Source organism: Acomys minous (assembly GCF_964271855.1).
Source record: "Acomys minous genome assembly, contig: scaffold_74, whole genome shotgun sequence".
NCBI lineage: Eukaryota > Metazoa > Chordata > Mammalia > Rodentia > Muridae > Acomys > Acomys minous.
In genome coordinates this window covers 115,870-128,287 of record NW_028182137.1, presented here as the reverse complement: position 1 = coordinate 128,287, position 12,418 = coordinate 115,870, and the positions used below count along the sequence as shown (strand labels likewise).

Sequence of the window (12,418 nt, the reverse complement as noted above, 5' to 3'; positions counted from 1 at the left end):
AATACTCTTTAAAATACAAATGTGTCCTACATTATGCTTGCTAAACCAAGAATTCTGTACTTGAGTTAAACACTGTTTTTCTCATGTAGGCATAATTCAAAACTTTAAAATAATTATAGAAAGTCGACATGATAAACAATTTGGTTTATAATCACTCAAAATCTACTAGTCAGGATGCTAAGATTTCAGTTTACTTCATGATCATTCCTATGACCACCTTCCAACTGCTTTACTTTTAAAATTGACATACCTGTACCTCCTGGGTCCCCTCCCCCCCAGTTACTATCTTTGGAGTCTTTTGTTAGCATTTGTCACACTGAACACACAGAAAATAATCATGTTACATAGGAAGTAGATTTTGGCCTCTAAAGCACTTCTTATATGTCTAACTTCTGTCCTGTGCCATGTACCTAAACTGCATTTGGGAGTCTCAATAAGCAAAAAAAGAAAAAATTGGAAGGGATGTGTGTTTTTAAAATATAAAGTAATCAGCCGGGCGTGGTGGCGCATGCCTTTAATCCCAGCACTCGGGAGGCAGAGGCAGGTGGATCACTGTGACTTCAAGGCCAGCCTGGACTACAAAGTGAGTCCAGGACAGCCAAGGCTACACAGAGAGACCCTGTCTCGAAAAACCAAAAAAATAAAAATAAAAAAATAAAATAAAATAAAATATAAAGTAAAAAGTGCAGATTTTCTGTGTACTTATAGAAGGGAAAATAGTAGACCAGAGGAAGAATTAGCCCATATTGGTGGATGGTAATTGATCCAAAATTTGTGACAATGTGGTGGTGATTACAAAGAGGTCTCTGAAATTAAGAACCTCTGTGACACACTGGCCACATTACATACAACAAAAGTTCAGGAAGGGCCATGTGACCCTATGTTATATGTTAAAAGAACGTAGGTGCTGCTCTCTGTGAGAAGTCCTTAAGTGATTACATAGCAAAGCCTCAGCTGCCCATCATCATGTTTCTGGACAAAGACTTTGTAAGACCATGTTGAACACTAAAGAAGGAGTCTGACCCGCAGCTGCATTTGCTCTCAACAGCAAGTGTGCTTGCCATGGAGCAGTTTACTAAATATCTCACAAGCAATTCCTCTTGGTGTAATTTTCATGGGTCAAGTTCTTAGCTGATTTCCTGCCTTGTTGATGAGCTATTGAGCCTGTGACACACAAATCCACATTGGAGGCCTTTGCTCTGGTAGGATTTAATCTCAGTTATGGGTGAAAGTTACAGCGGAAGCAGTAGCTATATTGGTTTCTGTCTCCAAACACTGAAAGACTCCATGGAGAAAAAAATAGAACAACCCCGGATTTCAAGAATGATATTGTATCCTCAGAGTATGATAAGCAGAAAAGAGGAATGCGATTATCCATTTTTCCATTAAAAACCGTGGTTAGTATCAAAATTATTAGGAAGAGTGAACATTACTGAATTATAATTAACTAGAAACAATTTCACACTAATTAGTATTAAGCAGTTTGAGGAACTTTGCAGTGACCAGTAGAAACAGGGAAAATGTTTGGAAGCTTTAAATAAAAGGGCCAATTTCTTGAGGCAGTAAGTTAAGCTTTAGATTAACAACTGTATATCATTTTCTTTTTCTGTGTGGCCCTGGCTGGCTTCTAACCTGAGCTGTTCCTACATCTGCCTTCCACGTTTACTTTTGGGTGTGCAGATACATGCTACAGTGCTTGCCTACGCTTCACAAATTGTACTAGGCCCAGTGTGGTGAATTTAAGATTTGATCATCAACTTTACATTCCCTAGCTACCATTTAAGAAACCAGCATTTGGAGTTCTATACCTGACATTCACAGGTCTAATTTTTACAAAGGCCTATTTTTTGTTCTATGGTGTGTGTTGAGCTGAGAAACATATGTTTACTTGCTGGTATTTGGCTCTAATCTAACAGTTTATGTCTTAAACATTTAAGGAGCTGAACTTTACACATAGGAGTGAAGCACGGCATTCCTGTGAGCATTTTCTCACGAAGAACACAGATAGAGCAAGAGAGTCCAGTCCTCACTCAGTGTATGCTCAAGGGAGCATGGGTCCATGCATTTAAGTCATTTGACTTGGGACCATTCTTGCTAAGAATTAAAGTTGTAACCAAAAAGATAAGAAGAATAAATTTCTGTACTTCTTTTTAAAATAAAAGAAAGTCAGAGGACATGTCCTCCAACTCAGTTTGTCCTGTTTTGCTCCAGTATCCTCTAGAGTATGTTTATCCCGGAAAGAAATTCATCTTCTTTCCCAACACTCCCTAGAGTCTGCTCTTTGGTTCCTAATTCCAGTGCATTAAATCCAAACTTCCCTTCTCTCTGTGACAGTCAGTAGAGTTCAGACAGACACATGGGGGAGAGCTGTGAAGGATTAGGGCCTAAGTTGAATTCTTCAGTTGAATATTTCTCTGATTCTGCAATCTATATTTTCTGTGCATATAATACTTTTCAATTAAAATTTGCATAAGTACTTCCTTTGTAATATCCAAGGAGGCGTACTCTCATCAAACCTCTGTGAGAAATGTTCATAATTCACTGTCTAAAATGGAGATGAGATGCAGGATAGGAAGTCACAGATCTTTATTCCTTTTATCTTCAGATTCCTGACATTTCTTTACTTGACGTTGTCTAATTGCTGGTGAAAATCTTTAGATCTATGTCAATAAAAATTGAGATGAGTCTAATGTCTGAGAGGACATTGGATATTTGTACTAAAATAACATATTTTTCATTTAACAGTGAATATGGGACAACTTCTTGACTCAAGACCATTAATTGCCACAGTGTTCTGAGGAAGGGACAACTGCAGCAGGTGTCTGAGCCCCATCTGGGTCAGCCTGCTTAACTAGCTCCCCATAGTTCTGTTTGCTCATTATAGACATGGATCCCTGCAAGCATATATTACCTTTCCCTTCATTTATTGTTATAATATTCTTTTGACAACACTTTTTATGATGCTGGGAGGATTTGTTAGAACTTGGTTTAAATCCTGACTGTACAGAAACAAGTTAATTCCTTAAAAAAATACTCAAACCACCAAACCTGAACTAAGAAAAGCATCTGAATTGATGCTCCAAGGTTTTTGTAATTAATTGAGGAAATTCTATCTGCAAAATATCTCCTCTGTTTTCTATTTTATAGTATTTGAATTCTATTCAATATATTGTATAGATTAAAGGTATTTGCTAATGTTGGATTGTACATATTCTTTTGTAATGATAAATATTCATAATTTGATGCCTAGATATTCATGTTTTGCTCATGTCTTTCAGTTCTTTGCATGTTGCAATATTCAAGAAAAGGATTATAACATTTAAATGGCTGTTTTAAGAAGCTCATTTTGTTTCCACATTGTTGTCTAAATTCACTTTGGTCTTCTCCTTAAACCATGGACATAATCGATCACTTCTCCCTAAGACAGGGCAGTTTATGTAACATCATATCCCAGAGGAAAGGAGTCAGCCATTTCTAAGCATATTTTATAAAAGTTTCAGGTATGTGTCTCATGGTCATATAAAATTATGAGATTTTAATCCAATTTCTTAAAGTACCTATCAAGTAGCTTTCATACATAATCTGTATTTTAAGTGTCTATAACTAATCTGATAGCACTAAGAAATTCTAATTTCTTTTAAGTTTGTGTATTTGAGTATTAAATATTGTCGGCGCCGGACCATCCAGCGGAAATAAGACGCCAACAACCAGACTTCTCGAGATCTTTACTCAGGATTTAGCTCAGTGGGAATGGCCTCGAAGAAGGGAAGGGCCAAGCTTAAGTACAACTCAAGGGCCAATCAGCTCATGCCAGGTGTCACCTTCTCATAGGTCCGCGTCAGAGCAGGACTGCGCGTCATCAGATCACCAGTTACTCTTGCACAGCCTTTTGCCATATAAGGACTTGTTTATCTTAGAGAGCGCTCGCCGTCGGGGTGGCAGAAGGCAGAAGCCTGCGCCATGTTAAGGCGCGGCACCTCGCAGCTCTCTACAAAATATCATGAACAAATTCAAATCACAGAAAACTCTCTGCAGCTTCATGTTTGTCTTTATAGGTTCCTATTGATCAAAAACAACATGTGGATTACAAGCTTTATTTTACCTTAGAGTTGCAGTCAGCATGAAGAGATGTTAATGCATATGAAAATCTCTCTCTGTCTCTCTCTCTCTCTCTCTCTCTCTCTCTCTCTCTCTCTCTCTCTCACACACACACACACACACACACACACACACACGAAAGGAAGACATAAGACATGTGGAATACCATCAAAAATACAATGGCATAGATGAGGGAGACACATACAAAGTCAATAACATGGATAGTATCTTCAACATAATAGTTGAAAAGACTCCCCCTCTAAGGAAAGGCACAGTTATACAAAAACAAAATGCACACAGAGCACCAAATAGACAGGACCAGAAAAGAAAACTCTCAAGGCATATTAAAACAGGAAGTATACACAACAAAGAAAGTTAATGAAAGGCATAAGAAAAATATCCAAGTCACATATGAAGGAAAATCTATAAGAATAACAGTTTTTTTTCAGTGAACACTGAAATCCAGCACAGCCTGGAGCAATGCAGGCTATAACAACAAACCTAAAATAATACACACAGCAAAACTATGGTGATTGAAGGAGAATAAAAAAACATTCTATGACATAAACAGCCTAAACAAATTATAATCAACAAACTAAACTCTATAAAGAAAATAAAGGAAGCATTTCTCCCTGAAAAGGGTATTGAGCATTGCAGAGAAAGACTGTAGAAAGAAATACCAAGTCTTAATTACTAAAACACAAACTACATTGAGAAGAAGAAAAGCATCAAAAGTCAACAGGATTGCTTATTACTAACACGCACATTTCAATAATTTAAAATATCAATGGCTTCAATTCTAACATCAAAGGACTCAGACTGAATGAGAGGCTCAAGGGGCAAAGGGCCAGGGAAAGAGGGTGATGGCACTTGTGAATAAATCTCAGTGCTCAGGTAGGACCACTGTAAGCTGCAGTCAGCCTACAGTGATGGCTCAAAAGAAAGAGAGAAACCAGCCTGGGTGTCAGGAGATGAGAGAGGGTGAGAGATGGCTGGAGGCTGCCGAGCAGAGAAAGGCCACTGTTAACATGGCCATGTAGGAAGCAAACAAGGGGCCGAATTCTTGTGCCTCACAATTCCTGTGTCACCTTCTGGGCTGCCTAAAGTTCTCCTGATTCCTTGAGGCGGAACTGGTTTCTTTGACAGCCCCTATGAGGTCAGCTGAATGCGAACAAAGGTGACTTTCTGAGGAAGACATTTCAGAGAAAAAATGGACAGGTGCTTGAGAGCCACAACGAAACCAATTCTGGTACCTGGAGAAGGGATGGAATTGTGAGAACTGGACAAGGGCTGGCTTCCCTGAGCAGAAGCCTCCACCCACATCCCCACCCCCACCCTTTGCTTAATCAACTTAAAGTCAACTTCCATGGGGGGGGGGGGTTGCTCACTTCCCTAAGATCTAAACAAAAGCTCTCCTTATCAGATTAGGGCCAGTTTCCCCTTCATCCCCTTACCCAATTGTGTGGGAGACCAACAGTGTAACAGCTACAGCAGATAAAAACTTTAAGAGCCCCCCTGAAGACTCGCTTCCTCTATACCCCTTACTCAAGTACATAATGCCAAGGCTGGGAAAGTCCCGCTTGCAGTTTCTGCATTTATAAACCATGTATTCTAAGGAGTCAAGGCCGCCCACCTTCCTCAGCCTCTGGGGAACAGACTGTCCTCACTCCAGAGCATGATAAATAAAAGACCCTGTGAACATTGCATCTGACTGGTCACTGGTAGTCTGTGGAGATTTTGTGACTTGGGGATTTCAGAATATTGTAAAGTAAATGACATAAATATTAATTTTTTTCTCATGAATGCATCTTCCCCAGAAGGGGAAATAAAATTCACCTTGGAAGAGGATGGAGAGAGAAGAGAGGCTGGGAAGGGGGACTATGGTGGGGACCAGGTGCAGGGAAGTCAGGGGTGGGAGGTGAGAGGGCTGGAGAGAAGGAAAATCAAGGTGGGGGAGGGGACCTCACTGGAACAAGATGGCGCTTGGTCTGGTGCCATGTGTTCTAATGCTAACACATTTAGCGCTAAGATCTGGCCCCTGCTGTGATGGGCACATTATCAAGTACTCCTGTCCTTGTTGTGTGAACTCTGCTCCACCTAATTTAAAGCTGGTTGGGATTTGGCAGAAAGAGAAGGGGTGGAGTTTTGAGGCTGAGAGGCCAGAAGTCAGAGAGGAAGAAGAAGGTGCAGGAGAGGAGACGATTCCAGAGAAAGGCTTGGAGGAGAGGATAAAATGATAACGGGATAACAGAGTCGTTACTATGTACCCCTTTGTGCTTAATTTTGAATGGCTCGTAGTCTCAGTGTTTGGTTATTTGGAGAAATTAATGATTAATGAATAAAATAAGGTTTTGCTAAATGTATGACAATATTAATTTTTAATATTCATCAACAAATGGCGTCCAATGAATTTAATGTTATCAACACCCTTAATATTCAGATCTAAACATTAAAAAGTTCTGAATGGAAACTTCTAACACTCTCCAGGGCCAAAGTCAATATAGGAAAGGGAGGAGAGGGAGGTTCAACTACAGCCGAGGTCTAATCTAATTCTCTGGGACATTTCGCTCTTGCCTGCCCAGGAAATTTTCAAAGGGGGAGTCAAACTCTAACTGCTAGGAAAATTTCTGCTGTGCTGTGTTTCTTAGCAACTTAGATTCTCAGAGCCCAGTGGCTCTGGACTTGTAAACAAGCCTCCCCCACTCTAACAAGGCTAAAAGGAACACTGGGAGGCCGGTGAAACAAAAGCTTACCTAAGGGAAAAAGCCAGATTGGGGGAGGATTTGGAAAGTGGTAAAATAATTTTAAGTTACAGGTGGGGGGCGAAACCTCGACTCTTCTCAGTGAGCTTAAAAACAAGAAGTTTGGTCAGACATGGCACAGATCGGGTCATTTGGTTTTCTTTTATTTTGCACAAACGTTTATTGGGGGCGGAGGCATCAGTCCTTCTTGGCCGTTGTCTGCCTCCAGGCGGCCTGATCGCCTTTCCTCTGGGACCGGTTCTTGCTGAACCCCAGCTCTGAGCGGCAGCACTCGCTGATGCACAGCGCGCATTGTAGCGGACCTGCTCCTCACTTGCTGCACGGGTGCCCTGGAGCAGTCAAGGACATCGTGAACTACCTGCCGTCGCCTCCTACCTGCGAATGGGGCACTGGTGGAGAAATGCAGGAACGCCCTCAGGCAGTTTGTTGAGCCCAAAATAGGCTTCAAAGAGGATGGGGTCAGCGAGGCAAGCCTGGTGAGCAGTGTCAGTGTCACCAAGTCCCTCCTCCCTCCCCAGGACCCCAAAGCCAGCACCAAAATCTCCACCCCACCTCTTCTAACCCTTCCACTTCTGCGGCCGGTGAAGCTGGAGTTGCCGCTGGATGAGGACCTAGAGCTGAAGGCAGAGGCCGAGGATGAGGATGTTTCTGACATCTACATCGTCAAGGTGGAGTCTAAAGTGGCATACTGGCTCAAACCCCCTGGAGGCCTAGTAGGGGGTCTGGGTATTGGGGCTTCTGTGCGCAGCCACCTGGGGGAGCTAACCCAGAGCAGTGTGGCCCCAACACTGTAGCCCCGCCGCAAGGTGTGGTGAAGGCCTGCTACAGCCTGTAAGAGGCCGCAAAGGCGAAGGCCTGTTTGTTGATCCCAGGAGGCAGGGCTAGTGTGGGGGCCACTGCGGGACTTGTGGAAGCAGCGGCAGGCCGCTGGGGCTGCCCGGGCGTAGGCGGGGAGGCAGTCTGGTGGCAGGGTGCGGCTGGGAACACCTGCCTGGGGCTTCTCAAGTGGAAACCCCTTAAAGAACATCAAGTGCACCAAAGTGTGTATCAGGGTGTGGAGAAGTTGGTCTTCCACATGCGAGCGCAACGTTTAGTCTTAATGTGCCTGCACTACGGCAAACAGTTCAACCACAGCAGCAGCAACCTCAACCGCCATGTGAGCGTCCATCGCTGCGTCAAGGCGCACTCGTGTGGCATCTGCGGCAAGTGTTTCATTCAGAAGTCCACGCTGCACGATCTCCTCAACCTGCACTCAGAGCGCAGCCCTGCGGATGTTCCTACCATGATGTGCGCTTCGGCCACAGGCCGGGCGGCACCTCAAGGAGCAGTATGGCGAAACCACAGCTGAGAATGTGCTGGAGGCAGGTGTCGGGGAGATCCTTATCCGCTGAAGGGCGGGAGGCTGAGCGCGCGGAGGGGCGGTTCTGGGCCCAGCAGAAGTCGGGGGCTGGTTTTGGATCAGGCGTACATTGTAAGCAGGAGGATTGGAGAGAAGACCTTGCCCCAAAGAGTAGGAGAAAAAGATGGAGTCGGAGACAGGGTTTACGATGGTGAGGGACTGTGGGGTCCCAAAGAAAGATTTCTTTTTGTAGAGGTGCACGAACAATGTGGAGGGAGGGAAAAATGCAAAGGCTGAAAGAACTTTGAAGACTAGCTTTTCCTGGCTAAAGCTGCCTTTGGGGAGGCAGGGTGCGGTGGGAGCTGGGGGATTGGCAGGGTGCAGTTTACTTGTATTAGAATAGCTCACAGCGGGAGAGGGTAGTAGGGCAAACAATGCGAAGTCTTTGAAGAGGCGGCTCTTGCATGCTGGGGAAGTGGGGCAGTAGGTACATACTTCACCGGAAATGAAAGAACGGGGTGGGCAACCTGGGTAGGTAATGAGACATGGGCGTACAGTAGCAAGAACAGTGAATGGGGGGGGGGCAGGGCACACGTGAAAAAGAACACCAGGAGGGCTGTTGGGAGGGAGGGAGAGGAGTAGAGACTTATACGGTATTTTTTTTTTAATAAAACGTATTTTAAAATATTTTCCCCTGGAGTTTGAGGTTTTAGTTTTTCTTTGTTATCCACAAAACAAAACAAAAAAAGAAGAGATACTTTTAGTGGATTTAGGGGTGCTCTTCCTGTAGGTGATTAGCAGACTCCTAGGTCATGTGTTGGGACAAGACTGGAGAGGTAGAAGGCTCACGAGAAGCCTGCAAAGAAAAATACTTCGGATACAATAAATAAGATTATTCCATAACAAAGGCCTTTTTGTACAACAGGGATATGGAGCCTTGATTGGTTCCTTCACAGATAATATCTTGTCAACACAGGTACATAGTATTTGTTAGAAGGCCTAATGATAGAAGAATAATAGAGTTATGATGAGATTACATTACTAGACCAGAATTTAATAGCAGGGTGGAAAAGGCTCCTGTTAGGGTTCATGGGCTTGGATTAACTATGCGATGTGCATATGTTTAGGGGGTCATTATGTAATATGTAGATAAAGGCTAACTGAGAGGGTAGATATGTAGGCTTGAATAAGGGCAATGGCAAATCCAAGTAAGATAAGCAATACAATAATAATAAATGTGATTGTAACAGTTGGTGGACTAATATTTATTAATAATAAGGTAGCTACGCCAATTACGTGTATTAGCAGGGGTCTGGCAATAATACTAACTGTAAGACAAACTGCTCAGGCTTTAGGTTGAGTAAATAAGCTGATAGTTTGCATGATATTGAGTGATGAGTGAAATAGTCCTTCCTTGAGGAAGAAAGTGGGCTAATGAGCTTTTTATTTTGTGTCAAAAACCTAGGGTTGCTGCTCCTACTCATAGTGGGGTGGCTATGCTGACGTCTACAGGGAGCTGGGTGGTCAGTGTGAATGTGTGCAGGAGAAGGACTAGCAGGTCTGTTGATCTGATGAATACAACGAGGGAAATAATTACTCGGGAACATATTTGTCCTTTTGGGGAGTGGGTTAATATTATTTGTTTTATAATAAGTTTAGTTAGTCGTAAGAATGAGTGGAGTTGGCTATTATTAAGCATTTTGAAGAGGGGAATAAGATGGAGGGGAATATAATAATGATAATTACTACTGGTGTGCTATTAATGTTGGGTAATAAAAGAGGCAAATAGATTTTCATTCATTTTGATTCTCAAGGGCTTTGGAGTTTTGGTGATTTTAGAGTTTTAGGGGATGGTGAGTAGGGAAAACTTGTGTAGACTTTTTTAAATTGAAATAAGATAAAGAGTGTAGTTATTGCAGATAGAGCAGTAGTGAATCATGTGGATATACCTAGTTGTGGCATTTCACTATGGAAAAGTTTAGTCTCTAACTTTAACTTAAACGGTTAATGCTCTAACCTTCATAGTGAGTTTAAAGTATGGAAACTGATCAATTGTCAAAATATTTTAGTGGTACTATTTCAAGAACAATTGGTATAAAACTGGGATTATACCCAAAGATTTCTGGACATTGGCCGTAGAATACACCTGGGTGATTTGATGTTACTGTGGCTTGTTTTAGATGTCCTGGGATTACATCTGTATTTAGTCCTAATGAGAGAACAGCTCATGAATGAAGTACTTCTTCATAAGAAATTAGGATATGGATTGGAAGTTCTATTGGAAGTACAGCTCGATTGTCAACTTCTAGTAGGCAGAGTTCAGCTGGTTTTCAGTCGCTTATTGGGACCATGTATGAGACAAAGCACAGGTCTTCGAAATCAGTATATTGATGGCTTCAATGTCACTGATGTCCTGTAGTTTCACTGTGAGGGCAGGATTGTTAGCTTCTGTTGGACTCTCACGCCCAACTCGGGAAGGGGGGTCACCGTGAGAGACCACGCGAGGCACAACACACTGATGCAAAAGCAAAGGTTTATTGTTATTGCTGACGCGCCAGGGTCCCTCAGCCCTCGGGATGTGAAGGACCCCGAGTAGCTGTTACAGACTAGTTTTTAAGGGCAAAAACCACAAAGCACGTGGGGTTCCTTATCAAGCTTAAACCATATGGACATTGGCAGTGGGAGACTTCTTGTGGGGACTTGGGTGTGGGTCCCTAGGGCGGTTACTAGAAACCATATGGGACTTCTGATATAGGGAGCTCGCATGTAGCTATTCTGGGAACTAGGGTGGAACTCTGAAGCTAGTAGTAACGAGAACTGGGAGAAGCCTCTGGGCAGGGCAAGCAAGCATCTTACATTTTATAATTTTACAATTTCTCACTTCATCTGTTACATAAAGGATTTGAAGGGAAGGAAGGGCAAAGAGGATTAGAATTACAGCCGGTAAAGTGGTTCAGATTGGTTCAACTTCTTGAGCGTCTGTTGTACTAGGATGTGCAGTTAGTGGCTAGTATTAATGAGATAATATAGAGAACTAGAGAACTGATAAAGAAAGCGATTATTAATGTACAATCATGAAAGTTCATAAGTTCTTCATAATAGGGGATGAAGTGTCTTGTAAGCCTAGTTGCAAAGGGTAAGCCATATAAGATATTAGATCTGTAAATTTACTAGTATCTCATTGAGAAAGACATAACGATTATGAGATTAGATTGAAACCAGTTTTATGGGGCTCCAATCCTTCCTTTCTTATTTAACTTTTACATAAGTAGGCTCTTTGAATGTGTGACTGTCGCGAGCAGAGAGTTTACACTCAGAATCCGGAACAAAGGAGGCAGGCCAAGAGCAAGTGGTACGACTTAGCAAGAGAGGTTTATTAGCAATACAAAGGCAACTACAACAAAAGGCAGCGGCTAAGGCTCCAAGGCCAAGCCACCAATACCATTTCATTACACTCTTAAAACTATCCTAATTCTAATAGGAGTAGCATTTAGCATCTTATACTATCAATGTTCTGGGAGCTTATGCCATTAGGGTATACGACCTGATATCGCGAAGTTCTGTCGAACAGGTTCGCTGCTGCGACTTGATTCAGTTCTCGGGTTGTTATCTGACAGCATGTCTGTCTGCTCTGTCCTGGGAGAGCGCCCCGTCGGCTGGCAGCATTTCAGGTGATCATGGTGGCAGAGAGAGAGAGAGAGAGAGAGGGCAAGAGAGCGATGTCTGTCTGCTCTGTCCTGGGAGAGCGCCCCGTCGGCTGGCAGCATTTCAGGTGATCATGGTGGCAGAGAGAGAGAGAGAGAGAGAGGGCAAGAGAGCGATGTCTGTCTGCTCTGTCCTGGGAGAGCGCCCCGTCGGCTGGCAGCATTTCAGGTGATCATGGTGGCAGAGAGAGAGAGAGAGAGAGAGAGAGAGAGAGAGAGAGAGAGGGGGGGGGGGGGGGGGAGAGGGCAAGAGAGCGCGAGCTGGCTGCTTCTTCTCAGGGTTTTTATACTAACTTAACCTTATCCTCTCTAGTTCACACATCTAGCTTTCTGTGGCACTCTTATCACCAACTTGCAGTCGTGGCTGCTCCTAGGTCAGAATTTACTACTAAGGTTTTATCTATCACTCACACATCTGGTCAGACGTCAGCTTTTTGGACTGTCAGCTATTTTCTACGCTGGGCTTTGAAACAAGCCCTGACATGTAGCTGCTTCCTACACTGGGCTTTGAAACA

At 43.1% G+C, this 12,418-nt stretch overlaps 1 pseudogene across 1 annotated transcript; it reads left to right on the top strand.

Moving 5' to 3' along the window:
- The first annotated feature begins 7,083 nt into the window (after positions 1-7,083).
- On the top strand, positions 7,084-8,251 carry LOC311591808 (zinc finger and BTB domain-containing protein 12-like; annotated as a pseudogene). The gene has a single exon. The product of its transcript is annotated as a zinc finger and BTB domain-containing protein 12-like (transcript).
- The last annotated feature ends 4,167 nt before the right edge of the window (positions 8,252-12,418 follow it).